This window comes from Aedes albopictus, chromosome 1, assembly GCF_035046485.1.
Source record: "Aedes albopictus strain Foshan chromosome 1, AalbF5, whole genome shotgun sequence".
NCBI classification, from domain to species: Eukaryota; Metazoa; Arthropoda; class Insecta; order Diptera; family Culicidae; genus Aedes; species Aedes albopictus.
This window is the reverse complement of record NC_085136.1, coordinates 317,280,365-317,306,954: the sequence shown is the minus strand read 5'-3', so window position 1 is coordinate 317,306,954 and position 26,590 is coordinate 317,280,365. Positions and strand designations below refer to the sequence as shown.

Below are 26,590 nucleotides of genomic sequence, written 5' to 3'. Positions count from 1 at the left end.
TCCTTCCAGGATTCTGTGGAGAATCCTTCCAGGATTCTGTGGAGAATTCTTCCAGGATTCTGTGGAGAATCCTTCCAGGATTCTGTGGAGAATCCTTCCAGGATTCTGTGGAGAATCCTTCCAGGATTCTGTGGAGAATCCTTCCAGGATTCTGTGGAGAATCCTTCCAGGATTCTGTGGAGAATCCTTCCAGGATTCTGTGGAGAATCCTTCCAGGATTCTGTGGAGAATCCTTCCAGGATTCTGTGGAGAATTCTTCCAGGATTCTGTGGAGAATCCTTCCAGGATTCTGTGGAGAATCCTTCCAGGATTCTGTGGAGAATCCTTCCAGGATTCTGTGGAGAATCCTTCCAGGATTCTGTGGAGAATCCTTCCAGGATTCTGTGGAGAATCCTTCCAGGATTCTGTGGAGAATCCTTCCAGGATTCTGTGGAGAATCCTTCCAGGATTCTGTGGAGAATCCTTCCAGGATTCTGTGGAGAATCCTTTCAGGATTCTGTGGAGAATCCTTCCAGGATTCTGTGGAGAATCCTTCCAGGATTCTGTGGAGAATCCTTTCAGGATTCTGTGGAGAATCCTTCCAGGATTCTGTGGAGAATCCTTCCAGGATTCTGTGGAGAATCCTTTCAGGATTCTGTGGAGAATCCTTCCAGGATTCTGTGGAGAATCCTTCCAGGATTCTGTGGAGAATCCTTCCAGGATTCTGTGGAGAATCCTTCCAGGATTCTGTGGAGAATCCTTCCAGGATTCTGTGGAGAATCCTTCCAGGATTCTGTGGAGAATCCTTCCAGGATTCTGTGGAGAATCCTTCCAGGATTCTGTGGAGAATCCTTCCAGGATTCTGTGGAGAATCCTTCCAGGATTCTGTGGAGAATCCTTCCAGGATTCTGTGGAGAATCCTTCCAGGATTCTGTGGAGAATCCTTCCAGGATTCTGTGGAGAATCCTTCCAGGATTCTGTGGAGAATCCTTCCAGGATTCTGTAGAGAATCCTTCCAGGATTCTGTAGAGAATCCTTCCAGGATTCTGTGGAGAATCCTTCCAGGATTCTGTGGAGAATCCTTCCAGGATTCTGTGGAGAATCCTTCCAGGATTCTGTGGAGAATCCTTCCAGGATTCTGTGGAGAATCCTTCCAGGATTCTGTGGAGAATCCTTCCAGGATTCTGTGGAGAATCCTTCCAGGATTCTGTGGAGAATCCTTCCAGGATTCTGTGGAGAATCCTTCCAGGATTCTGTGGAGAATCCTTCCAGGATTCTGTGGAGAATCCTTCCAGGATTCTGTGGAGAATCCTTCCAGGATTCTGTGGAGAATCCTTCCAGGATTCTGTGGAGAATCCTTCCAGGATTCTGTGGAGAATCCTTCCAGGATTCTGTGGAGAATCCTTCCAGGATTCTGTGGAGAATCCTTCCAGGATTCTGTGGAGAATCCTTCCAGGATTCTGTGGAGAATCCTTCCAGGATTCTGTGGAGAATCCTTCCAGGATTCTGTGGAGAATCCTTCCAGGATTCTGTGGAGAATCCTTCCAGGATTCTGTGGAGAATCCTTCCAGGATTCTGTGGAGAATCCTTCCAGGATTCTGTGGAGAATCCTTCCAGGATTCTGTGGAGAATCCTTCCAGGATTCTGTGGAGAATCCTTCCAGGATTCTGTGGAGAATCCTTCCAGGATTCTGTGGAGAATCCTTCCAGGATTCTGTGGAGAATCCTTCCAGGATTCTGTGGAGAATCCTTCCAGGATTCTGTGGAGAATCCTTCCAGGATTCTGTGGAGAATCCTTCCAGGATTCTGTGGAGAATCCTTCCAGGATTCTGTGGAGAATCCTTCCAGGATTCTGTGGAGAATCCTTCCAGGATTCTGTGGAGAATCCTTCCAGGATTCTGTGGAGAATCCTTCCAGGATTCTGTGGAGAATCCTTCCAGGATTCTGTGGAGAATCCTTCCAGGATTCTGTGGAGAATCCTTCCAGGATTCTGTGGAGAATCCTTCCAGGATTCTGTGGAGAATCCTTCCAGGATTCTGTGGAGAATCCTTCCAGGATTCTGTGGAGAATCCTTCCAGGATTCTGTGGAGAATCCTTCCAGGATTCTGTGGAGAATCCTTCCAGGATTCTGTGGAGAATCCTTCCAGGATTCTGTGGAGAATCCTTCCAGGATTCTGTGGAGAATCCTTCCAGGATTCTGTGGAGAATCCTTCCAGGATTCTGTGGAGAATCCTTCCAGGATTCTGTGGAGAATCCTTCCAGGATTCTGTGGAGAATCCTTCCAGGATTCTGTGGAGAATCCTTCCAGGATTCTGTGGAGAATCCTTCCAGGATTCTGTGGAGAATCCTTCCAGGATTCTGTGGAGAATCCTTCCAGGATTCTGTGGAGAATCCTTCCAGGATTCTGTGGAGAATCCTTCCAGGATTCTGTGGAGAATCCTTCCAGGATTCTGTGGAGAATCCTTTCAGGATTCTGTGGAGAATCCTTCCAGGATTCTGTGGAGAATCCTTCCAGGATTCTGTGGAGAATCCTTCCAGGATTCTGTGGAGAATCCTTTCAGGATTCTGTGGAGAATCCTTCCAGGATTCTGTGGAGAATCCTTCCAGGATTCTGTGGAGAATCCTTCCAGGATTCTGTGGAGAATCCTTCCAGGATTCTGTGGAGAATCCTTCCAGGATTCTGTGGAGAATCCTTCCAGGATTCTGTGGAGAATCCTTCCAGGATTCTGTGGAGAATCCTTCCAGGATTCTGTGGAGAATCCTTCCAGGATTCTGTGGAGAATCCTTCCAGGATTCTGTGGAGAATCCTTCCAGGATTCTGTGGAGAATCCTTTCAGGATTCTGTGGAGAATCCTTTCAGGATTCTGTGGAGAATCCTTTCAGGATTCTGTGGAGAATCCTTTCAGGATTCTGTGGAGAATCCTTTCAGGATTCTGTGGAGAATCCTTTCAGGATTCTGTGGAGAATCCTTTCAGGATTCTGTGGAGAATCCTTTCAGGATTCTGTGGAGAATCCTTTCAGGATTCTGTGGAGAATCCTTTCAGGATTCTGTGGAGAATCCTTTCAGGATTCTGTGGAGAATCCTTTCAGGATTCTGTGGAGAATCCTTTCAGGATTCTGTGGAGAATCCTTTCAGGATTCTGTGGAGAATCCTTTCAGGATTCTGTGGAGAATCCTTTCAGGATTCTGTGGAGAATCCTCTCAGGATTCTGTGGAGAATCCTTTCAGGATTCTGTAGAGAATCCTTTCAGGATTCTGTAGAGAATCCTCTCAGGATTCTGTGTAGAATCCTTTCAGGATTCTGTGTAGAATCCCTTCAGGATTCTGTGTAGAATCCTTTCAGGATTCTGTGTAGAATCCTTTCAGGATTCTGTGTAGTATCCTTTCAGGATTCTGTGTAGAATCCTTTCAGGATTCTGTGGAGAATCCTCTCAGGATTCTGTGGAGAATCCTCTCAGGATTCTGTGGAGAATCCTCTCAGGATTCTGTGGAGAATCCTCTCAGGATTCTGTGGAGAATCCTCTCAGGATTCTGTGGAGAATCCTCTCAGGATTCTGTGGAGAATCCTCTCAGGATTCTGTGGAGAATCCTCTCAGGATTCTGTGGAGAATCCTCTCAGGATTCTGTGGAGAATCCTCTCAGGATTCTGTGGAGAATCCTCTCAGGATTCTGTGGAGAATCCTCTCAGGATTCTGTGGAGAATCCTCTCAGGATTCTGTGGAGAACCCTCTCAGGATAATGTGGGGAATTCTCTCAGGATTCTGAGGAGAATCCTCTCAGGATTCTGTAGAGAATTCTTTCAGAATTCTGTGGAGCATCCTCTCAGGATTCTGTGGAGAATCCTCTCAGGCTTCTCATCACAATCCTCTCAGGATTCTGTGGAGAATTCTCTCTGGGTTCTGAAGAGAATCCTCTCAGGATTCTGAAAAGAATTATCTCAAAATTCTGTGGATAATCATCTTAGGATTCTAAGAAGAATCCTCTCAGGATTCTTACCAGAATTATTTCAGGATTTCCATCAGATCGACTAAGGAATCTCATCAGAATCCTCTCAGGATTCTCATCAGAATTCCCTCAGGATTCTCATCAGAATCCTCTCAGGATTTTCATCAAAATCTTGTCAGGATTCTTATCAGAATCCTCTCAGGATTGTCATCAGAATCCTATCAGGATTGTCATCATTTTCCTCACAGGATTCTCATCAGAATCCTCTCAGGATTCTCATCAGAATCCTCTCAGGATTCTCATCAGCATCCTCTCAGGATTCTCATCAGAATCTTTCAGGATTCTCATCATAGTCCTCTAAGGATTCTCATCAGAATCCTCTTAGGATTCTCATCAGAATCCTTTCAGGATTTTCATCAGAGTCCTCTAAGGATTCTCATCAGATTTCTCTCAGGAATCTCATCAGTATCCTCTCAGGATTCTCATCAGAACCCTCTCTGGATTCTCATTAGAAGCCTCTCAGGATTTTCATCAGAATCCTTCAGGATTCTCATCAGAGCCCTCTAAGGATTCTCATCAGAATTCTCTCAGGAATCTCATCAGTATCCTCTCAGAATTCTCATCAGAATCTTCTCAGGATTCTCATCAGAATCTTCTCAGAATTCTCATCAGAATCCTCTCAAGATTGTCATTAGAATTGTCGGGGCCCGTAGCGTAGTGGCTACACGTTCACTTCATAAGTGGGTGGTCATGGGTTCGATCCCAGCCCCGGCACTTGCAACTTTTCGTCAGTTGCTCTTCCCCCCGAGAGCAGCTGACACTTGACCCTCTTCTGAGCATATGCTCTAACGGACCCGGAAATATGGATATCGGCTAACGGCAACTCTTAATGGACCACCAATCGGACTAGAGAAGGAACAAGAGCCACACATCAACGTTCTCGTGCTCATCATTCTACTCATGGACAGGATATAAAAATGAAAGCAGCGCAACGGCTACCATTTCGATATAGAACAATTAGAATAGAATACATTTAGGCGCTACACAAAGTGAAAATGCAGCCGCCAATTGGAATTGCTCACGGAGTGCCCTAGTGGACAAAAGAGCTGTAAATTAGGTTAAGTGATTGAAGAATAAAAAAATGTCATCAGAATCCTCTCAGGATTGTCTTCAGAATCCTCTCAGGATTGTCTTCAGAATCCTCTCAGGATTCTCTTAAGAATCCTCACAGGATCCTCTTTAGAATCTACTCAGGATTCTCATCAAAATCTTCTCAGGATTCTCATCAGAATCTTCTCAGGATTGTCATCAGAATCCTCTCATGATTCTCATCAGAATACTCTCAAAATTCTCTTTAGAATCTGCTCAGGATTCTCATCAAAATCTTCTCAGGATTCTTATCAGAATCTACTCAGGATTCTCATCAGAATCCTGTCAGGATTTATATCAGAATTCTCTCAGGATTAACATCAGAATCCTCTCAGTATTTTCATCACAATCTCCTCAGGATTCTCATCAGAATCCTCGCAAGATTCTCATCAGAATCTTCTCATGATTGTCATCAGAATCCTTTCATGATTCTCATCAGAATACTCTCAGGATTCTCATCAGAGTCCTCTCAGGATTCTCATCATAATCCGCTCAGGATTCGCATCAGAATCCTCTCAGGATTGTCATCGAAATCCTCTCAGGATTATCGTCAAAATCCTCGCAGGATTTTCATCAGAATCCTCTCAGGATTCTCATCATAATCCTATCAGGATTCTCTTCAGAGTCCTGCCAGGATTCTTATCCGAATCCTGTTAGGATAACCATCAGAATCCTGTCAGGATTCTTGTCAGAACCCTCTCAGGATTCTCAACAGATTGGACATTTGGTTCGTAATTCTTCATTTGGACGGAATTATGGATAACGATACATGTAATATTTGAACATCCGGGTCATCAACAGGGTACATAAATGTGGGAATGAATCGGTTAAAAAACAACGACGGTGCTTTAAAATTCGAACACAAACATTCAGTTCAACGCCTCCTTGCATACATATGTCTAGTTTGAAGAAAAAAAATCACCCAAACGATCATTCAACCGTGCACAAGAAATCAGATAAGCCCAGTTCCAAAGTGTTGTTGTTGCCGCAGTTGTGAAATGTGAACGACGATCCGCTGAATCGAAAACGAAAGGTACCTACAGCAAATCTTCTTCATTGTTTCCCTACGGAAGCGGCAGAGGCCGCTGCTGCTTCAGCGCGTGCCTAATCGACACCGGTGTGGCGCCGAGCCGAGGCTGACGACGACAAGAAGGCATTCCAACAATTCATCAGCGATCCACCACCATGCAAGCAGCCGACGAAATGCCACGGTAAATATGATTTCCACACCAAGCTCTAACAGCTTGGTGTTTTCAATTAAGAAGAGTATCATCTCCTGGGTGTTGTGTGTGCATTCGAACGTGAATGGACACAACGTTAGGGTGGCCCTTTCGGGTGGTTTCCTAAGTATTGAACTTGAAAATTCAAAGTATCCTCTCTGAATTTGTTCTCGCCGTTAAACAAGTTAAAAATCGATCCATGAAATATATTCAAACGATCCTTTGATAGCATCTCAATGATCCATAAGCATATAACGAATATAAAAAAGTTAGATCCATAGAAAGTTGCCGTATGAATACTTCTTTTCGTAAAACTGACTTAGGTAGCGCTCCTCAAAAAAGAAGAGAGAATTAAATCGAAGAAATAACAAACGGCGAATCATTCCCTATATTTTATGGATCATTCCCTATATTCTATGGATTATATGTTATACATTAAGGGTCATTTCCCATATTGTATATATCATTTCCTATATTTTATGGATCTCTTTCTATATACTAAGGGTCACTGCCTATATTTTATGGAATTATTTCTTTTATAGTATGGATTATTTCCTGTATTGTGTGGATCACTTCGTTTATGTCATTGAACATTTTCTATCGGTTAAGGATCATTTCGTATATTCAATGAATTATCTCCTATATTTAACAAATCACAACCTTTATTTAATGGATCATGTCCTTTTATGGATTAATTCCTTTGTAGTATAGATTATATTATTGATCATTATATAATATTGTATGGATCATTTTCCGTATGTTATGGACAGTTTCTTATATATTTTGGATCATTTCTTATATTATATGGAACAACTCCTATATTTTATAGATACTCGTTGTAAAGAAGAATAATGCATAACTAATACTAGACGAATGATTTCTAAAATATGGGAAACGATTCGATGATTTCCTATATTTTATGGAACATTTTTTATATCTTATAGACCAGTTACTAGATTTTCAGGATAATGTCCTATATTCCATTTCAGATGCTGTATGCAACAAATTCAGAAGGTATAACTTTGAAATTTTCGGATATGATGATTCAATGAATAGGCTGCTACAGTTGCCCTCCAAATTTGGCCTATTTTGGCCCACTCCAAATGGCCACCCTAAAGCACACCCAGCATTACTCACCTAGCCGCACATATCGAACGAAACCGAGACCAATATTTTCCTCACGTCGTCGTTGCCGCCCCGTTGACCTTTCCCCGTGGGAAATGTTCGCACGTTCACCTGTCTCACACATACGCTCACATTGCACCATCAAACTTCCAATAATGGGAAAAAGCAGTTCGATGAACTGTTTTTCGTTTCCCGATAAAAGCGTTACCTACTATACAAAGTAACCAGCTAGCTTGGTTCAACGCCAAAGTATACATACGTTCACAGCTCATTGAGATTAAAACACTCCGCTTCTTCACTTGCATCATCCGGATCATCATCATCATCGCCATCCCCCGTGTAAAAACCGGAGCGGAACCGCCAAAAGCAATTGGAGCAGAGCAAAACAGATTCGAGAGAAAGAAAGACAGAGAGAGGAAAAGTTGATGGGAATCTTTCACATCGTGCAATTTCATGCATCATTTTTCGTTCGGTGTATAATTACAAACAGAGTCAGACAGAGGCGAGGGCGATCCCTTATTGCGGAAAAAAATAAGCTAAAAGCTTATTATCTTCCGAACGAGTTTAATGCTTCGCTGCTGTTTAATCCCATCAAGCAACAATAACAATGAATGCGATTGATGGGTTCGAGCTGTCTTCCATTTCCTACGCAAATATGGTGGCAATATTTGCGATATATGAGTTCCTCATATCTGCATACCCGATCAGAACGAAAAATCATGACAGCTAAAGGTTTTTTTTTTCGATAACTTTTCGTAACAATATATAATCAGACAGGATTTGTGGTTGAACAGTAGCCGGCAGTTCCCAAACCAAAATGAACCAATAGTATTATAACTCTTCCGCTTTGAAGTCTTATTAGTTTTAAGTTAGAGGTTTTGAGAACCGTTATAAAGCCTAATTGACTAAATTTTGGTTTTACAATGATTCTAATAAGCTCCGCAAATCTATTTGAATTAAAAACTCGCATAAATTGCAATGGATTCCACAGTTCGTCATGGGCGAGTGAATGAACAATCAGTTCATGCCCCTCCCCCCACTCTTCTTGTTTCAACTCTGATTTAGCCGGAGCCCGTGGCGTAGTGGCTACACGTTTGCTTCATAAGCAGATGGTCATGGGTTCGATCCCAGCCACGGCACTTTCGTCAGTTGCTCTTTCCCTCTGAGAGTAGCAGACACTGACCCTTCTGAGCCCATGGCTCAAATGAACCCGGGTACTTGGACATCGGCGAACGGCAACCCACAATGGACCCCCAATCGGACTGGAAACAGGAACAATCAACAGCCACACATCAACATCCTCGTGCTCATCATTCTATCATGATTGGGTAGAAAGTGAAAGCAGCGCAACGGCAACCAGTTCGATGTAGTACAATTACAATATAATACATTTAGGCGCTGTACAAAGTGTATGTACAGCTTCCAATTGGAATCGCTCACGCATTGCTCTAGTGGACAAAAGAGCTGTAAATTAGGTTGAGTGATTGAAGAATTAAAACTCTGATTTGAGGCGATGATGTAGAACATTACTCATCGATTTAGTTTTGTTTTGATTTTCTCATAGCTTACTGATCGGGTACCTTCCGATAAAAATTGCTGAGTTTTATTGGTAGAGATAAACGACAACGGTGTGTGCCCATCAGCACGTGCTATCAGTTTCAGACTCTTTGCATATGGACAGCTGGTGGTAAGGAGTGCGCCACCAAGTATGGATTACTTTTGATAGCCGGAGCTACTGCCATTAAGGTTGCAATCAGTCGAAGCACATTGTTGGTACTTGGATAAGCACTTTATTATGATTAAAATGTATTCAAATAGCTCATAGGTCGCTCCTGTAGTTTGAATACGTGTTCTTCGAGAACTTTTTGAATTATCAGAAACACCAGATCTCATGATCACTGATTTTTCATGAAAATTTGAAGATCTTTACTGAACGGGCTTGGTGGTCTAGTGGCTACCGCTTCTGATTCGTATGCAGAAGGTCATGGGTTCAATCCCTGGCCCGTCCCTTTCATCCTACTTTGTATCTTTCAATCCACTTTCTCTCTCTTTCTCTCTTCTCTACATATACAACTCATGTATATTCATATGTTCATAGCCATCGCTAGAACCAGAAACGAATTGCAAAAATTCGTTTCCCTTCTTCCGACTTCCACAGCACAGTGTATATAACCCCTACAAGTTATGCAACCGAAGCGAGCTGTGCCGCTTTTTTTTCATCTGTATAAACGAGATTTTTAGCCCTAGGCTAGTTCATCTCGGGCGCGCGCTGTGCCGCTTGTCCTTCATAGTAATCACCAACACAATCTATCACCTTCGAACACTATAAAAATATCCCCTATCCATGGATCGCATCACCGACCCAACGGTGACTCCCAGATCTACCATCCTTTCCTTCTTACAAATACCCCAGTCCGTGCTGGTTGTGGGGATGCAGAGGTGATCTCGGTCTTTAGTAGCAACAACTAGTACACTGTAACATTCCTTTCCCTTCCCAACTGACTATAAGGACGTGGCCGGCGCCGTTATTGATCCAAAATGTATGAGCTGCTTAAATTGCACTTTGAGAATCAGTGGAGTGTCCCAGCCCTTATTCATTTGGATCTCAGTGCAATTGGTACCAGCTCAGATCAATCACGGAGGAGCAACCATTGAAATGTATAGTCAGATTTGATCGTTTGATCGATCGTTTTTAAAATTTGAAGATCTTTACTCTAAGAACCAAGTGAAAGTATCAGTTATCGAAAAACAAACAAAACAAGTGCTCGGACATTAATGCACACAAAAGAAACACGTGTTTGATGAACAAATTCAGATTTGAAATATGAAAAGAAATCCACGTGCTCCGGTGGGAATCGAACCCGTGACTCCACGTTCAGTTATGTACTTTCAGGAAACAAAGATGATCAAGTGGCTCCGTAGCTTGGAGGAAAGAAGCGCCCGTCTAGCGGATTGAGAGTCGTGGGTTCCATTCCCACCGGAGCGTGTGAATTTCTTTTGGGGATTTTCTTTTTATAACTCTCAGATTTTCATGCAACTTTTTCCACAGGCAGGGCTCATGGATATATGAACAAAAAAAAATTGAGAAAAATTCAAGGTCGCCTATTTTCCCGGAAAGTTCAGGTGGATTTTTTTTTGTTTTCTTTTGACACTACTAATTTGTCTGAGACCCTTCCAATTTGTACGATAATAAAAAAAATGCCCTTTTCATAATTCACATCTCCATTTGTTCATCAAACATGTGTTTCTGTTGTGTGCATGCACGTCAAAGCAATCAATTGTTCTAATTTCTACTGGGCTTGGCTAGCCTAAGCAATAATTGAGAAATTGACACAACAATTGTTCCGGCATCACTGGTTCACGAACAGGTAGTGAACTCGCCGATACAAAGAAACTAGCTGTCAACGCATAACGACAGAAGGTGTAGGTAGCAAACGTGAAACGTGGTGAAATGACGATTGATCTAATGTTTTGAGATGCTGCAAATGATTATATAATTTGTTATTGGGTGAAGGGAAATTCTTAAAAGTAAGTTTCGTATGTAATGCCACAATTGTGAAACCAATTTAGTGTATTTTTCCTCAGAACTTGTAAATTACGCCGTACATATTCCTGCAAGTGAACTGTAGCAGTCTGAATTGTCAGAGTTCGATAGGTAACCTCAACTTAACCCTTATTGGAATACCCATTTGCTAATTCTATATTTATCTAAAAGGACGATATATCCTCATAAGGGTTTGCTCAGGATAGACCGCGAATTTGAAGATTGTGAGAAGACTATCGTAAGTTTACATGAAATCCCACAAACTATATCTGACTAATAAAACTGTTGTTTTAGTTTTGAGCTTCGTTAGACAAAAAAGCTGCAAGGTGCTTCTACAATCCGAACAACAATTTAAAGTAAGATCAAATCGAATCACCGTACCTAGATACCGTTTGAATTGACATTTTTATACATGTGCATTTTAATTGTTTGCTTATTCTTCACTCATTAATTCACATTACATAGTATTGTTATAACTTCAATGGTGTTAGCAGAACCTTGTAACCTCATGTTTTCCATTACGCATTCAGCAGAGTAAGATAGGACAATTTAACACGATATGTGTGATACAGCTCTGATAGCTTTCTATACGTGGATCAAATACATGTGAACCTAGAAATAAATATGGCGATAGAGACTGCACATTAGGCCTGTCCAGCTTTTCAAAAATGTTCTCTGATTCTCAAGTCCACCCCCACATTTTGATTGGCATCCTAAAAGAAGTAACTGGTCAAAGTTTCAACCAAATCCATTGAAATTAAGAGGTGCATCAAATCAATTTTGTGTTTTTCGACTATTTTTGAACTTCAAAAAATCATAACTACACTAAAACTTGTCAAAACTTAATTCTTTCGGCAGAAATTGAATGCTATACTTGTTTGCTACAACTTCTCCGAACAACGTGTGCCAATAAAATTGAAGGAAACATGTGTAATTATCACATTTGTAATCAGAAAAACCTTAAAAAGTTGATTTTTTGATAGATTTCGTTCTGGAACACCCTAATATACGTAAAAAGTTGGATTTTTCAAATCGGCATCATATTCTCCAATGTTTTATGGTTATTTGCTTATTTGACACCAATGCTGTAGGAGTTCAGCAAAAAATACTAAAATTCGTGAAGGCCAAATGTGGCCTAAAAACTAGCTTTTCGGGTGCAATCACGCTTTGGCGCGCAAAAAGTGGCATCGCGTCAGCACTGATATGATAGCCAACACCTGTCATCGCGCTTGTTTGTTATCACCCGTGGTACGGGGTAGCCAAGGCAAACTACCAGGAAGCAAAGCTACTACGTTCAGTACAATTTCGCGCCACAGCGTGATTGCTTCCAAAAAGCTAGTTTTTAGGCCACATTTGGCTTTCCCGAATTTTAATATTTTTTTCTCAATTCCTACAGCATTGATGTCAAAGAAGAAAATAACCAAAAAACATGAGAGAATATGATGCCGTTTTAAAATAACAAACTTATTACGTATATTAGGGTGTTGCAGAACAAAATCTATCAAAAAATCAACTTTTTAAGGTTTTTCTGATCACAAATGTGATAATTACACATGTTTCCTTCAATTTTATTGGCACACGTTATTCGGAGAGGTTGTAGCATACAAGTATAGCTTTCAATTTCTGCCGAAAGAATTAAGTTTTGATAAGTTTTAGTGTAGTTATGATTTTTTGAAGTTCAAAAATAGTCGAAAAACACAAAATTGATTTGATGCACCTCTTAATTTCAATGGATTTGGCTGAAATTTTGACCAGTTACTTCTTTTAGGATGCCAATCAAAATATGGGGGTGGACTTGAGAATCAGAGAACATTTTTGAAAAGCTGGACAGGCCTACTGCACATGATTACACGAAACTATTGCAACTTATCCTGACACATTTTTTTTTGGCTGCGTTTTCAAATACGAGCTCTGGAACAGATCACTCTTCACAATTTTAAGCTTTGAATTTCGGATAATGTTACCGAGAGGCTTGCGTAAGGGTTTAAGCTCCAGAAATAAAGCCCGTGAACATTATACCAGAATACAACCAACAACTAAATGGAGTTGCAAAACATTTTAAATATCGTTTTTTCTTAAGGAAAACTAGTTAGAAGAATATTGCAGTAGAATAACTACATGGCGACCGTGAATGTTTCATTATAAAGATAGTAAAGCCCATGTTACCTAGAGTTTCGCTTCCCATTCCGTTATACTTTTTCATGGTTCAAATAAAGCCCCTAAACCGAATTAAACTGAAGAACAATCCTCAGGAAGCATATATTACCGGATAGATTTTTGATACTTTTAACCCAAACATTGACAAAACAAAAACTGGGGAATTTTTTTAAAATATAATCATCAGTTTTTCTTAGGGTTGATCTAAACGATTATTCTTACAAAAAAAAAAATCTAAAATTTCTAACCACCTTCTCTCAAATTCTTTACGCAATAAATTTCGAGAAAGACTCCTAAACCGATATTCACTAGACCTCTCGAGTGAAATACCAAAGCAATTCAATAATTTTCACACAGCTGCACAATTTTTGAAAGAACTTTTCAAGGTGTGGATTTTTGAGTAGGACAAGGGGTATACCACATGGGTAAAAACCTGGAATACCGTGAATCCTCAGGGAATTCAATTTAACAGTGAAAAATCTGGAATATTCAGGGTAATTTAATACTGATAAAAAAATAATACATTGGTTGGTATGAATGACAAGTAGCGAACTTTACTACTGTAGATTTACTTAAAAGTAGAACGGGATGAATGACCCATAAAAGGTTAAAATCCCTGGTAATAAACAAACAAACAACTTAAAAGTAGAGGCCACACCTACATTGTAGGTGTAAATAAAAAAGTTTTCGAATATGTACATATGTAGTTTACTTCTTTCGAATATGAGCTTTTACTACATGTTTGTAGTAAGAACTACCAAAAAAAATATTTTCCCGTTATTCTTAAGGTTTTTACTGGAAGTTTGTGGTTGCCTGAGGACGTCGACAATTCCTCCAGATGTTTAATTAAAAATCACGTTAAATCAAGAAGAAATCTAGAGATAAACGTGCTAGAAGAATAAAGGGATAGCTACCGGATCTAGCAGATATTTCCGATAAGCCGACGATCCGATAAGATGCTGCAAACTCCATATGGACGCGGATGAATCTGGTAATTAAAATTTATCTTGAGATACCGCTACATGGGGTTTTTCAGATATTCCACCATGGTTTCTTTCTGGAACTTCTTTAGAAAAATCTCTTGGAATACGTCCCAAGATTTCTCACAGGATTCGAACAATTATTTCGATTCTTCTTTGAGAATCTTCCAGTACTCCTAAATTCGTTCCGATTTCTTCTGGGTTTTTCACGGTTACCCTACAGAATTTCTTTCCAAAATGTCTTCCAGATTTGTTTGTATTTCCATTGGAGTCCCTCGTTAAATTTTTGCCGGAGTTTGTTACAAAAATATAACAGGGAACCCTACAAATGCTAGGGCCCCACGTTTGGCACCATGTTACATAAATAAAAGAAAATTATTTATTACAAATGATTAAAATGTCACAACACATAAAACCCTACAAATGCACAATATAGAGACATCACGAATTGACACAACACGACACAAAACATAAATATGCCCTGTTATCCTGATGAATGACACCTTCCGATCACAGGATGACAAACTTTCATTTATTGGTTCGGATCCATCAGTCATCCTGTAATTGTATTTTAGTTGGTAGGTTGCCTTTTAGTTCACAGTATATGCTTCTGTGGCCAAAGCTTGGTTTTGTCTAGGAAAATCAATCCTAATCGGGCATTTCGTTTCGGGTTTCGATACTTGAGCTCAATAACTTGGAATCCGTGACAGGGAAAGGTTTACATCTCTAGTACTTGACCGCTGCCCGAAATGGCCTGAAAGTTAGCAATTCAGATAGGATTGCATTTCATAAGCCTCTATTCAGTCAGAACCCTATAAATGTGTATTAAAACTCGGGGAATATATACAAGTGAAAACAAAACATGTAACACAAAGAACGCACAAATATAAAATTTATAACACATTTAACAATTATTCTGTCTTATTTATGTAACAAATATTTATACCCGTAATAAGTTCCTCCTGTGTTTTTTGTGGGTTTTCTTCTAGGATTTATTCCGGGATCTCCACAATTGTTTCTCTCAGGATACATTGCAGATGATGTCACAGATTTTCTCTCGGGACCCCTCTCGAAGATTTTCTGCGGTTCCTTCCGGCGTGGTGTTGCTCATGGGACTTCCTCAGCCGACCTTCCCGGGATTTCTCCCAGAGTCGCTGTAGGAATTATTTGTGGAATTTCTACTAGAGCTCCTACAAGGATTTCTCAAGCAGTTTGTTACGAATTTTCTGCAAGAATTCATTCCGGGATTTAATCTGAACTTTTTCCTGTAATTACTTAAAATTAACTCCGTGAGTTACTTCCTGGATTTCTTCAGGAGTTTCAGTCGAAATATATTCTAAAGGTTCTCGTGGGATTTTTTTGAGTTTCTGCTGAGATTTCTCTCGAAGTTTCTCAAGAGACTCCTTCCGGTGTTGATCCTGGGATGTCTTTTAAAGTTTTCCTGAATTTTGGAACTTTCTCCTAAGATTTTTTCTGGAGTGCCTTTAAGGAGTTCTGCATGTCCTATTGCTGATGTTTCTCATGAAGTTCTTCCCGAGGTTTCTTTTAGAACTTTTCCAAAGCTTTTGCTTGTAGTTGTTTAGATTTTAGATTTTTTTTACACAGATTTAGTCGGAATAATTTCCAGAGTTTTTCTCAAAGAACCGACCGGAAATCATCCCAAAATTCTGGGTGGCACTTTGTTTTTTTGAAGTTTTAGGAAATGTCTCATGGGATAACTGATGAAATTTCTTGTAAGAAACTATCGGAGAAATATCGGAAGGAATTCAGATGAAATCTTGCGAGAAACTTCGCTAGGATCAAGAAATCTCGAGAGGAACTTTGGAAGAAATCCTGAGAAAAACTGGGATATCCGAAAAAAGTTCTGAGAGCAATCCCGGGAGAAACTATGAATAAAATTCAAGTAAGAACTCTAAAAACTTTTAACAGAAATCCTGGGTGGAATTCCCGCGAGTAAATCCAAGAGAATCATTTGGAAAACTCTTTGGAAAAACTTCTGCAAAAAATTTGCAAAAATACCGAGAGAAACTATTGGAAAACTATCCCGGAGGCCGGAAAACCACTCAGAAAAAAATAATTGAAAGAAATTTTGATAAGCTTTGAAAGGATCTTCGAGAGGAATCCAGCAAAAAAAAACTCTGGAAGCAGGGGAAAACCCCTGGAAATCATCCTGGGAAGTACTGCAGCAGAGATCCCGTGAACAACTCCTGTATTAATTCTAGGAGATTTTTTAGTATAAATCCTAGAAACAGCTCTCAGAAATCCCGATGAAACATCGAAAAATCCCGGAAGGAACTATTTATGGGAGCAGATACGTAAAAAACAACTTCTGGATCGAAACTTGGGAGAACTGGAGAAAGGCAATAAGAAAAACTACGGCTAACTACCAGGGAAAAAAACTTTTAATAATTGCTAGGAAGAACTCGACGGAAGAGTTCTATAGGAGAAATGCGAAAGAATTTGAGAAGAAATTGCGATAGAAATCCATGTAGAGAATTTCGAGAGAAATCAACAAGTAAATTTCGTAGCGAATTCTAGATTTAGAATCGAATTTCTAAACAAATCGTTGAGAAACTCCCTGTTTTTGAAAGAGTGTTTTGGAAGCATTCATCGGAATAGCCAAGATAATCAGTGTGCCACTAGTTATTATTCAAAATTGTTCGAAATCTTAACATAACTACACCACCAGCACAGAAAACAGACATCCAAGCCCAGTTTAAGATGATAATCCTGAATGTTTTTTTTATTTTCCTGAGGTTTAGAGTGCTTATTTAAGAAAAAATCGGTGGAAGCAATTTCTTGCAATGAACCCTCAAGAACTCTGATAAATATCTAGAAATACCCCTTAATCGATCTTTGCATTATTTCCGAAGGAGTTAATCAAAAGAAAGTACTTGGATGAATTTAGCTATTAAGTAAAATTCCTTGGGTTGAATCTTGCGCATATTTTGTTTTTGTTAAATATATAAAATTGAAATTATTTTTCAATTAAAGACTGGACTCGAAAAAAATGAGACACTCAAAATAATGTATAACTTTTGATTGCGTTCCAGTGCTTGCAAAATGAAGCGTTTTCCCCTGGACGAAGCAAAATTTGCTCCTCTTTGACCGACGCTGTTCAACCCAGAGCGGTAGCTGTATACCTTCATTGGCTAACATGCTTCAGAAGCAAGTGGGAGCATGAGCAATCAATTTTATTACTGAGAGTGAGAAACGGTGGTTCATATGCGTGGTGGCTCTCTGAATCTTTCTCTTCGCCGGCGTATACGGCAATCATTCATCGACTTATTTTTAGGGATCTATGGGTGACTCCTAGCGATTTTTCTTTGCAGGAGTAAAATTTCCCCATAGTAAATCGTATGAAAAACTAAGAATGGCGGGCGCTAAAATATAGTTTTTCCGATCGATCTGAAATTTTGTACAGTTTATATGGGACCAAAGTGGAACTCAAAAAGTATACAGGAACTTGGGTTTTTTTTTTCATTTTTTGTATTTTCCTATATAAACCGAGTACCAGGCTAGTCACTATACCAAAAACCACATCTGCTTATTGTGACATAGTGCTACATATATGGCTATAACTTTTTAAAGGTCAAATCAAATTGAATGAAATTTTGACACAATCCATCTACATACATACTTTTTGTACAGAAAAATTTTCATTGAAATCGGTTCTGTATTTTTGGCTGTACAGTTTTAGGTAAAAAATGTGATATTTTTTCATGTGTTTGTTTGGCCCAAGATTCTCAAATGGTAAGTCTCTTGTTTCGAAGATATCTCCGCCACCACTTAACCGATTTTGATGAAATTTTTATGGTATTAGCTACACAAAATCATCTATTTTTGTGCACGCAATCAAAAGTTATACATTATTCTTTGTGTCTCATTTTTTTCGAGTCCAGTCTTTATAATCTTACAAAATTCCCCCTAGAAATCCCTGGAAAACTGAGGGAATTTTATTTTGTCTATAAGTAGACATAGGATTTTTTCAGGAGATCTACCTTAATCTGCCGAAATCTGGCCGATCATTCCAATTTTCGGCCAATGTTTGCACTAATATGGCAAAAACATTGAAAAACGGTTTTCTTATTGCATTATATGTAAAATTATAAAAATGCATCGTCGAAGTCCAATTTTTCAATAACGCATTTGTCAGATGGGACATTAATTCACTTAATATTTTAAGGCCAGAAACACAGTTGAGATGCCACCATTTATTAATTCGAATGTATTTTTTTTTCAATTGTTTACCGACTTTTCGAACCTTCTAAGCAGAATAACCTCTTCGAATAAGTGTAATCAGTTTTGTAGCTTAAAAGTTATAATTTCATCCTGTTGTACGGGCTTGGTGGTCTAGTGGCTACCGCTTCTGATTCGTATGCAGAAGGTCATGGGTTCAATCCCTGGCCCGTCCCTTTCATCCTACTTTGTATCTTTCTATCCACTTTCTCTCTCTCTCTCTCTCTCTTCTCTACATATACAACTCATGTATATTCATATGTTCATAGCCATCGCTAGAACCAGAAACGAATTGGAAAAAAGTCGTTTCCCTCCCTTCCAACTTCCACTCACAGCACAGTGTATATAACGCCTACAAGTTATGCAACCAAAGCGTGCTGTGTCGCTTGACCTTATTCACCTTATTCACCACACATTCTATCACCTTACGAACACTATAAATAACCCCCTATCCATGGGTCGCATCACCGACCCAACGGTGACTCCCAGATCTACCATCCTTTCCGTCTAACAAATACCCCAGTCCGTGCTGGTTGTGGGGATGCAGAGGTGATCTCGGTCTTTAGTAGCAGCAACCAGTACACTCTAACATTCCTTTCCCTTCCCAACTGACTATAAGGACGTGGCCGGCGCCGTTATTGATCCAAAATGTATGAGCTGCTTAAATTGCACTTTGAGAATCAGTGGAGTGTCCCAGCCCTTATTCATTTGGATCTCAGTGCAATTGGTACCAGCTCAGATCAATCACGGAGGAGCAACCATTGACATGTATAGTCAGATTTGATCGTTGATCGTTGATCGTTTTAAAAGTTAAAATTCCATCCTGTTATGCTTATCCTTTCTAAAATTTTCAAAACCAAAAATCTATTCTAGAATTATTTGAACAACTAATTCTGCTGAGTTTTTTTTCGATTCCTCAGGATTCTTCAACAAAGTTTTTCATTTCCCATGTTTATTTTAAGAAGACTTTTCGAGGGTAGAATAATTTATCAAAAGTCCTCAAAAATTTGAATCCTTTTTGAAACTCTTTTAAGGCTTCTTACAAATATCCTTGTATATTTTTTATTGATGTTAGATTGACAAATTATTGAATAAAATACACAAATAATTATTGGCCAACTTCTTCAAATAATTAAACACATCAGTAGTCGTGTTGTTTTAAGGAAAACTTTATGCCGGATTTTTCTTTTTTAAAACGATTTTTTTGTCTATGTATTTCCAAATTTCCAGCATTTTACAGGAAAGAACAACGGCAGGTACTCGTGAAGAACCTAAAAAAACTAATTGAAAAAAATCAATGGAATACGATGAGAAATGTTTGATGTTCTGCCTAGTATGAACCCATAATGCCTTTCTGCCTTGCCGCTGTAGGTATTCTTAATGCAGTTGAAAATTCTTTGCAAATACAGTGACAAAATTATGAATTCAGTGAAGTATGTACACTAAACCTCTTTTTTATGCAGGTTATTTTTATACACTTTCAATGTTTGTAACTTTTTATGCCTTGCATAAAAAGGAGAGCTAATCAGAGCCAATACTGTGCATAAGAAAATATAATAATGATGATTAATATAATAACGGCAGCCAGAGGCGTTTATAGTGGGAAACCAAAGGGAGGTTGCAGGGGTATTTCAGGAGATCCGATGGGTATTCTGCGGGGGACCAGGAGATCGCAGAGGCATTTCAAGGGAGTCTCAGGGGATTTCAATGGGTGCCAGGTCTCAGGAGCGTTGAAGGGGGTTCAGGGGTATTCCAGTGGGTCTCAGGGGTGTTTCAGATGGTTTCAAGAGTATTTAATGGGGTCTTAATAGCGTTTTAGATAGAGGGATTCCAGCGGGTCTTTGAAGCGTTTTAGAGAGTCTCAGGGGTGTTCCAGGGATCTCAGGGGCGAATCAGAGGGTCTCCGGGCTCTAGAGTTCATATGCAGATATTATCTGGTGTTTCAGAGTGTCTCAGGTGCATTACATGGATTTCGGAGGCATTTCAGGAAGCTTCAGAGGATTTGTGGTGGATTTCAGGCATATTAAGGAGGCGTTTTCATTATTTTCATAAATGCACTTCCGAGGCCCTCATAAAGCCTCATATGAGGGCCTCGGAAGTGCATTTATGAAAATTCAGGAGGAGCTTTTTCAGAGACCCCTTCACAAAAATCCTCGAAACCCCTTTAAATGTCTCTGAAATGGCTCGAAATGTCCCTGAAATCTCCTTGGTCCCATTGGATTGTCCTTTTAATTTCCGTAATCGTTTTGAAATGCCCCTGAAACCCCTTGGAATTAAGGGTGTTGAAACCCTCCCTGATACGACCCTCAAATGCCCAATCCCCCAAATCGCACTCAAAGGCCTTTTAATCGTCCCTGAAAGCTCCTCAATACTATTGAAACGACCCTGAATTCACCGTAATTCAAATAAAACGCCAACGATAAGTGGCGGAACACCCCTGAAATCCCCTGAAACAACCTCTTGAAACGCCCCTGAAGCTTGAAACCTCCTTTTTAGATTTTTTTTTTGTATTTTAACTTAGGTGCTAATTCTACACTCGTCCTTTTTAGAGCTTTCTAGGAACTTCCTGGAAACCCCCTTGGCTGACTAAATTTATACTAACCAGTGGCATAAAAATAGGTTTCATTGTATTGGATTATGGAAGCATAGATTTTTTTGTATTATAAAAATTGTTTTGAACAAGCAGAAGAAAGATAATTTGAAATATTTGGTGTTCTGGAATGAGTGGTCTTTGGCAAATTTTCCAGATAAACTTTTCGTGAAATTTGTAATGTTATAATTCCTCTTTTTTCTTTAAATCCTAAAACAATTTTCTGGAATTATCTATGTTAACCAACGGACTAATTTTAAAGCAACCCCAAAAATATTATACCAAAGTTTCAAGGTTAGAAGTAGAAATTCATCTACATGAAACACTTATTGAAATCTTAGAAGAATTGCAACAAATGAAACGTGTAAACGCATATTTTACAGTGTTTTCTACATGCAGTTAATGTTAAAGTATATCATGTTCTATCATGTTACACATTGGCAAACGCTACATGCACCAGGCGCCTAACGGTAGTTTGTGTAATTCACAGCTATAGCGTCGATAAATTTAAACGAAACCAATTTGCCAAACCGACATCAGTTGATTGATTAAACTGCTCTCACCTGAGCTGTCAGTCGTTGTCACTCAAAAACCCGACATACAACTGCAGAGGAATGTGATAGTTCATTTCAAGATTTTTTACTATTTTTTATTCTTTTATTTTTGAAAAAAAATCAAACACTTTTGCCAACACTGTTGGCTGAGCTGTTAAATTCATTTGATCTTAAACATCACATTTCAAAACCAAATCTCCTATTTCAATTTTGGTTTGCCACATTTTTTATAATATACACCGGACTTATTATATTTTTTCATTATATTTCTTATTTTTACCAATGTGAACCTAAAATAATTCTTCCCTAATAATGCGGTGGAATGCACTCCACCCCATTATTAGGGAAGAATTATTTTAGGTTCACATTGGTAAAAATAAGAAATATAATGAAAAAATAAAATAAGTCCGGTGTATATTATAAAAAAATGTGGCAAACCAAAATTGAAATATGAGATTTGGTTTTGAAATGTGATGTTTAAGATCAAATGAATTTAACAGCTCAGCCAACAGTGTTGGCAAAAGTGTGGGGGGGAGATTATCGTTTTTGTACAAAGCTGATTGATTGTGAAAAAAAACCGTTCTTTTCCCTCCGTGTACTCCGTTGGAGACCTTGGCCGAAAGCCGAACAATTTACAACCTGGAAACAAATTTCCAACCACTTCCATCCGCTCGACTCGAATTCACTGTCTGTGTGTGATTGGAAAGTTGGAAGAAACCTTCAAAAGCACCCGTAGCTACCGGCGCGGCAGCGCAATTGCAACCCTGCCAATTACCCAGCCACTGCCAAATTGATCAATTTAAATATATCGCCCAATTTATAATGTAGCTAGCTAGCTAACTACGTGCTTGTGCAGTGCACCGGCCGGCCAGCCAGCCAGCCGGTTGGTTTCTGTTTCGATTTGGATTGAAGACCTAAGTGCCGGTATGGGTAAAAGTTACCCATTCAATCACAGTGATGCCAGATGCATAGATTTCAATGTGTTTTTAATCATTTAAATTTCAAATAGTTCTTCTGGCAACCCTGTCATTAATAGAGGAGAGCATTTTGAACTGTGTCCAACTTAAATGTCTGCCGAAATTGCATTCACACTGAAGCAATCGTGTATCGATGCACCTCGAAGCTCATGTACAATTACTCGTAGAGCATGGGAGTTGAGGTAATCAGTTGTAGTTGTTTTGATTGTTGCTAAAATTTTCACGGTGCAAAATTAGCCAGGCATCGATCGGCGCGGCAGCGCTCCTTCCTGGTACAAGTGTTCAACATTTCACGCATCGATCACGCCTTCTCCATGTAACGCAGCAGCTCGAATTGCTAGTGAACATGCGTTGCACAAAGTTGCGTTGGTGTTGCTGCGTTAACTCAAACGACGCATTGTAAACATAATTAGATCGAAGGCGAAAACAAAATGAAAAGTTCGCTCTGCTATCAAGAGTTGCAAAAGAACCACCACGCCGTGAGACTTAATAATAGGTCATCGATGTCAGGCAGTCAGGAACAAACAATCGACGAGAGGTGCCACTGGCGACATCAACAAAAGAGGGAGGAAAAACTTTCCCAAAATTACCCCCATTCAGTTGACATGGCGGGTCCGGTCGATACGGTTGACGAGTTCGAAGTTGAAGAGTTTACTTTCGTGCCAGGACCGCCGGAGGTTCCGTCCGTCATCGTGTCATGCCCCCCTCTTTCACTTCCGGAATTCTGCGCAGGGCTCGCTTGCAGTCTATATCCGCCCGATGGCTGATAAGGAACGAAACGAAATTGATTGACTTAGTTGGGTGGACACTCTTTATAAGATAGAATAGGGATGCTCGAATGTCTTAAGAGGGGCCTTTGTCATTATTTGTACAGAACACTACCCAACACAAGTAGCATTCTAAAGTCAAATAGACTGGAAGAGGTTCTTAGAACCACCTTAAAACCAAAATAAAAGGTATTAGATCTATGACGGTTTTCAAAACATTTACAAGACTAGTTGGTTATTAAAATGTTACTTGGGAAGTACCATTTTTAGTCGAATAGACTAGAAGTGGGCTTGAAACTATCACAAACCTAACATTAACGGTATTAAGTTTTATGGCGGTTCTCAAAACCGTTACAAGACTACTTGGTCATCACCAAATAATCCCAAACCTAAGATGATGACTGCTTATTTATTGATATAACTGAACAAGCAAAATGTTCAGGTCCAAACAGTTTTTTAGATATTCTGATAACCGTGACAAAACCAAATGTATTTTATTTTGGTTTTATGATGGATTTAAAGACCTTTGAGAATCTAGTTGGCTTTAAAAATTCATCTCGTCAGCTCATAAAAATTCCATTTTCTGAAAGTAGATTAATCGATCTGTATATTGCGACATTTGCACCCATTTAGACTCGGATGAAATTCATTATCATCACAGTCGAATTTCGCACACGACTTCGCAGCGGCTAACATACACAAGTTCGGTTGAGTTCATGACAGGGGCGTCGGATACACAACAGATAAACAAAATAAGTTTGATTAGTGTGAAATTTCGCTGGGAAATGATGATTCAGTGGATTCTCAAATTATCACAGTAGTCTAAACATTATTGAGATACCCAATAACCAGGCATCCCTCGAAACATCATTCTCACTGGTACTGGCAAATTGAATTCAGATGGTATTGAAAATGTGGTCATCGAAAGTTTTTTTTTTTTCGCCAGACATTCTTGTGCTACACACAGAGATAGTGCTAGTAAGAATGATTCCATTTCCTTGATTCGAAATGTATGCTACTACTGCGATACAACGGCTATTAATTCAAACAACTGATAACGGTGGAAATTGTTTTGCGACTCAGATTGATTGAAATTCCCCATACCTAAATCTTCCAGAAATGCATCTCTCAAAACCATCGAAATGTATGTCTTAAAAAAATCCCTGAGATCCCCATAAATCTTCCGAAGAATTCTCCAGCAGATTCCTCAAGAAGATTCCTAGAAATTTCTCAGAAGATTCCACGAGTATCTTTCGAAAGATTCCCTTGAAAACTCCCAGAAGTTTTCTCTCAGAGAAAAAAACATCTGCAATTTCCCGGGAGATTTCCTGGCATTCTCCCAAATAATTCGCCAGAAATTTCCCAGAAGATTCCCCAGGAATCTTTAAAAGATTTTCCAGGAGCAGAGCATTTTGCAGAAATCTCCCAAAAGGTTCATCGAAAAATCTCTCAGACGATTTCCAGAATATTTCCCAGGAATATCCCTGATGATTCGCCAGATATACATCAGAACATTCCAGTTGATTTGCCTTCAATCTTCCAGAAAATTTGCCTGGAATGTTACAGAATATTCACCTGGCATTGTCCAATATGTTTGCCTGGAATCTTCCAGAAGATTCGCCAGGAATCTTCCAGACGATTCGCCAGAAATCTTTCCAAAGATTCTCCAGGAATCTTCCCAAGAAATCTTCATTAACCTTCCAGAAGATTCATCTGGGATCTTCCAGAATATTCGCCTGGAATCTTTCAGAAGATTCGCTTAAACTCTTCCAGACGATTCGCCAGGAATCTTCCAGAAGATTCGCGGTAATCTTCCATAAAATTCGCCTGGAATCTTCCAAAAGATCTGCCTGGAATCTTCTCGAAGATTCGCCAGGAATCTTCCTGAAGATTCGCTAGGAATCTTCCAGAAGATTCGCCTGGAATCTTCCAGAAGATTCGCCTGGAATCTTCCAGAAGATTCGCCTGTAATCTTCCAGAAGATTCGCCTGGAATCTTCCAGAAGATTCGCCTGGAATCTTCCAGAAGATTCGCCTGGAATCTTCCAGAAGATTCGCCTGGAATCTTCCAGAAGATTCGCCTGGAATCTTCCAGAAGATTCGCCTGGAATCATCCAGAAGATTCGCCTGGAATCATCCAGAAGATTCGCCTGGAATCATCCAGAAGATTCGCCTGGAATCATCCAGAAGATTCGCCTGGAATCTTCCAGAAGATTCGCCTGGAATCTTCCAGAAGATTCGCCTGGAATCTTCCAGAAGATTCGCCTGGAATCTTCCAGAAGATTCGCCTGGAATCTTCCAGAAGATTCGCCTGGAATCTTCCAGAAGATTCGCCTGGAATCTTCCAGAAGATTCGCCTGGAATCTTCCAGAAGATTCGCCTGGAATCTTCCAGAAGATTCGCCTGGAATCTTCCAGAAGATTCGCCTGGAATCTTCTAGAAGATTCGCCTGGAATCTTCTAGAAGATTCGCCTGGAATCTTCCAGAAGATTCGCCTGGAATCTTCTAGAAGATTCGCCTGGAATCTTCCAGAAGATTCGCCTGGAATCTTCCAGAAGATTCGCCTGGAATCTTCCAGAAGATTTGCCTGGAATCTTCCAGAAGATTCGGATAAAATCTTCCAGAAGATTCGGCTGGAATCTTCTAGAAGATTCGGCTGGAATCTTCCCGAAGATTCGCCAGGAATCTTCCCGAAGATTCGCCAGGAATCTTCCAGATGATTCGCCCGGAATGTTCCCGAAGATTCGCCTAGGAATCTTCCCGAAGATTCGCCAGGAATCTTATCGAAGATTCGCCAGGAATCTTCTCGAAGATTCGCCAGGAATCTTCTCGAAGATTCGCCAGGAATCTTCTCGAAGATTCGCCAGGAATCTTCTCGAAGATTCGCCAGGAATCTTCTCGAAGATTCGCCAGGAATCTTCCCGGAGATTCGCCAGGAATCTTCCCGGAGATTCGCCACCCAGACAACCAGAAATCGCATAAGGATGTACGCTGTACATCGTATAAGCTACTATTTCAAGTCACTATCGCATATATGTACGGCTGAGGGACAATTTTCATCGCATATGATGTTATTTTTTTGAACTTACTGCGATGTATCGGGTAAAATCATATAAGAGTGCAAAATAACTTTTATAATGCATGACTACATCGTAGTAGACGATATTCCGATGTTTTGTGCGACGAACTTTGCTTATTCGCAAAAGCGGTCGAGTGAACTCGCAAAGTGTCAATTTAATTCGCATAATTTCGTACTGCGATGATTATACGACTTCGCTTGGTGCTTTTCTAATTATGTCAGTTTAACTCGCATTGGTGTACAAACTAAATCGCATAAAAGTGATAATAAACTCGTTCAAATGTACA

At 39.8% G+C, this 26,590-nt stretch overlaps 1 protein-coding gene across 3 annotated transcripts in view; it reads left to right on the top strand.

The window, feature by feature from the left end:
• The window catches only part of LOC109423620 (ankyrin repeat and fibronectin type-III domain-containing protein 1-like), a 324,977-nt gene that overhangs the window by 54,099 nt on the left and 244,288 nt on the right, over positions 1-26,590 (top strand). The window contains exon 1 of one of the 3 annotated variants that reach the window (XM_062847174.1): positions 5,731-6,283. The exons of the other annotated variants lie outside the window; for them this stretch is intronic. The gene's annotated coding sequence lies outside the window, so the exon portion shown is untranslated. Of the gene's footprint in view, positions 1-5,730; positions 6,284-26,590 lie in introns of those variants that run through there. 3 annotated transcript variants of the gene reach the window in all.